Consider the following 3,510-nt stretch of genomic DNA (forward strand, 5'->3'; position numbering starts at 1 on the left):
AGATGCCAATCATTCTGAACTTCAAAGGATAGAGTGAGATGCCAAAACTGTTCGGAGGCAAAAAGCTACTAGTCCCGCTCATCTAATTGGAACTATGTTTCTTTGATATTTTGGAGTCTATAGTATATTCTCTTCTTTTTATCCTATTTTGATTTTTGGTTGCTTGGGGACAAGCAACAATTTAAGTTTGGTGTTGTGATGAGCGGATAATTTGTACCCTTTTTGGCATTGTTTTTAGTATGTTTTTAGTAGTTTTAGTTGAGTTTTTAGTATATTTTTATTAGTTTTTAGTTAAAATTCACTTTTCTGGACTTTACTATGAGTTTGTGTGTTTTTCTGTGATTTCAGGTATTTTCTGGCTGAAATTGAGGGTCCTGAGCAAAAATCTGATTCAGAGACTGAAAAGGACTGCAGATGCTGTTGGATTCTGACCTCCCTGCATTCGAAGTGGATTTTCTGGAGCTACAGAAGCCCAATTGGCGCGCTCTCAACGGCATTGGAAAGTAGACATCCTGGGCTTTCCAGCAATATATGATAGTCCATACTTTGCCCAAGATTTGATGGCCCAAACCGGCGTGGCAAATCAGCCTCAGAAATTCCAGCGTTTAACGCTGGAACTGGCATAAAACTTGGAGTTAAACGCCCAAACTGGCATGAAAGCTGGCGTTTAACTCCAGAAAAGGTCTCTACACGAAAATGCTTCATTGTTCAGCCCAAGCACACACCAAGTGGACCCAGAAGTGGATTTTTACGTCATTTACTCATTTCTGTACACCCTAGGTTACTAGTCTACTATTAATAGGATTTTTTGACATTGTATCGGTACCTCATGACACTTTACACGTTTTCATTGTATACTTTCCACGGCATGAGTCTCTAAACCCCATGGTTGGGGGTGAGGAGCTCTGCTGTGTCTTGATGGATTAATGCAATTACTACTGTTTCTTATTCAATCATGCTTGCTTCCATTCTAAGATATCACTTGTTCTTAACCCGGATGAATGTGATGATCCGTGACACTCATCATATTCTCAACTATGAACGTGTGCCTGACAACCACCTCCGTTCTACCCTAGATTAAGTAGACATCTCTTGGATTCTTTAATCGGAATCTTCGTGGTATAAGCTAGAACTGATGGCGGCATTCAAGAGAATCCGGAAGGTCTAAACCTTGTCTGTGGTATTCTGAGTAGGATTCGATGATTGGATGACTGTGACGTGCTTCAAACTCCTAGCAGGCGGGGCGTTAGTGACAGACGCAAAAGAATCACTGGATTCTATTCCGGCCTGACCGAGAACCGACAGCTGATTAGCCATATGCTGTGACAGAGCATAGGAACATTTTCACTGAGAGGATGGGAGGTAGCCACTGACAACGGTGAAACCCTACATACAGCTTGCCATGGAAGGAGCCTTGCGTGTTTGATGAAGAAGACAGTAGGAAAGCAGAGATTCAGAAGATGGAGCATCTCCAAAGCCTCAACCTATTCTCCATTACTGAAAAACAAGTAACCAATTCATGTTCTTTTGCTTTTTACAATCAATCCTAATAATTTCTGATATCCTGACTAAGATTTACAAGATAACCATAGCTTGCTTTAAGCCGACAATCTCCGTGGGATCGACCCTTGCTCACGCAAGGTATTACTTGGACGACCCAGTGCACTTGCTGGTTAGTTGTGCGGGATTGCAAAAGTGTTATTGCAATTTCGTGCACCAGCCAGCTTTTGTGCCAGTTTGGGCGTTTAACTCCCATTCTTGTGCCAGTTCCGGCGTTAAACGCCGGGCAGTTTTGAGCTGATTTGGAACGCCGGTTTGGGCCATCAAATCTTGGGCAAAGTATGGACTATTATACATTGCTGGAAAGCCCAGGATGTCTAATTTCCAACGCCATTGAGAGCGCGCCAATTGGGCTTCTGTAGCTCCAGAAAATCTACTCCGAATGCAGGGAGGTCAGAATCCAATAGCATCTGCAGTCCTTTTAGTCTCTGAATCAGATTTTTGCTCAGATCCCTCAATTTCAGCCAGAAAATACCTGAAATCACAGAAAAACACACAAAATCATAGTAAAGTCCAGAACAGTGAATTTTAACTAAAAACTAATAAAAAATATACTAAAAACTAACTAAATCTACTAAAAACATACTAAAAATAATGCCAAAAAGCGTACAAATTATCCGCTCATCAGGCATTCAGAGCATCAATTTCAAGAACTCCCTTCCTTTGAGGCGTCCCATTATTCACGGAATTCCTCTCAGAAGTGTACATGAATTGGTTATTTGTAACCATGTCAATAAGTTCTTGAGCTTCTGCAGGCGTTTTCTTTAGGTGAATGGATCCACCTGTAGAATGGTCTAATGACATTTTGGAAAACTCAGATAGACCATAATAGAATATATCTAATATGGTCCATTCTGAAAACATGTCAGAAGGACACTTTTTGGTCTTCTGCTTGTATCTTTCCCAAGCTTCATAGAGGGATTCACCATCTTTTTGTTTGAAGGTCTGAACATCCACTCTAAGCTTGCTCAGCTTTTGAGAAGGAAAGAATTTATCCAAGAAGGTCGATACCAGCTTATCCTAGGAGTCCTGGATATCTTTCGGTTGTGAGTCAAACCATGTTCTAGCTCTGTCTCTTACAGCAAACGGGAAAAGCATGAGCCTGTAGACTTCAGGATCTACTCCATTCGTTTTAACAGTCTCACAAATCTGCAAGAACTCAGTTAAAAACTGATAAGGATCTTCAGATGGAAGTCCATGAAACTTGCTGTTCTGTTGCATTAGAGCAACTAATTGAGGTTTCAGCTCAAAATTGTTTGCTCCAATGGTAGGAATTGAGATGCTTCTTCCATCAAACTTGGACGTGGGTTTAGTAAAATCACCAAGCATCCTCCTTGCATTATTGTTGTTAGGTTCGGCTGCCATCTCCCTCTCTTGTTCGAAAATTTCAGAAAGGTTACCTCTGGATTGTTGTAATTTAGCTTATCTTAATTTCCTCTTCAGAGTCCTTTCAGGTTCAGGATCAGCTTCAACAAGAGTGCCTTTTTCCTTATTCCTGCTCATATGAAAGAGAAGAGAAAAAGAAAAGGAAGAGGAATCCTCTATATCACAGTAAAGAGGTTCCTTATTGTTAGTAGAAGAAGAAAGGGAATAAAGAAAGGAGAATCCAAACAGAAGGGTAAGGATAGGGGTAGTGAATTGAGATGAAGAGAGGTGAAGAGAAGTGTTAGTGAATGAATAAATAAATAGAATAATATGAGAGAAGGAGAAATTTTCGAAAATAAATTTTAAAAAAGAGTTAAATGATTTTCGAAAAATAAAGATAAGAAATAAAATTACAATTAAAATTTAAAATAATTAATTAATTAAATAAAGAATTTTTGAAAAAGAGGGAGGTATTTTCGAAAATTAGAGAGAAAATTTGTTAGGTGGTTTTGAAAAAGATAAGAAACAAACAAAAAGTCAAATAGTTAGTTGAAAAAAAATTTGAAAATCAAATTTGAAAAGATA

The 3,510-nt window shown here is 39.0% G+C and overlaps 1 non-coding gene across 1 annotated transcript; it reads left to right on the forward strand.

Annotated features, from left to right (window-relative positions):
* The first annotated feature begins 2,422 nt into the window (after positions 1-2,422).
* LOC130978811 (small nucleolar RNA R71) lies at positions 2,423-2,526 on the forward strand. The gene has a single exon (XR_009086424.1). It is a non-coding gene; the product is annotated as a small nucleolar RNA R71 (small nucleolar RNA).
* The last annotated feature ends 984 nt before the right edge of the window (positions 2,527-3,510 follow it).

The sequence above is a fragment of the Arachis stenosperma genome, chromosome 4 (genome assembly GCF_014773155.1).
Source record: "Arachis stenosperma cultivar V10309 chromosome 4, arast.V10309.gnm1.PFL2, whole genome shotgun sequence".
NCBI lineage: Eukaryota > Viridiplantae > Streptophyta > Magnoliopsida > Fabales > Fabaceae > Arachis > Arachis stenosperma.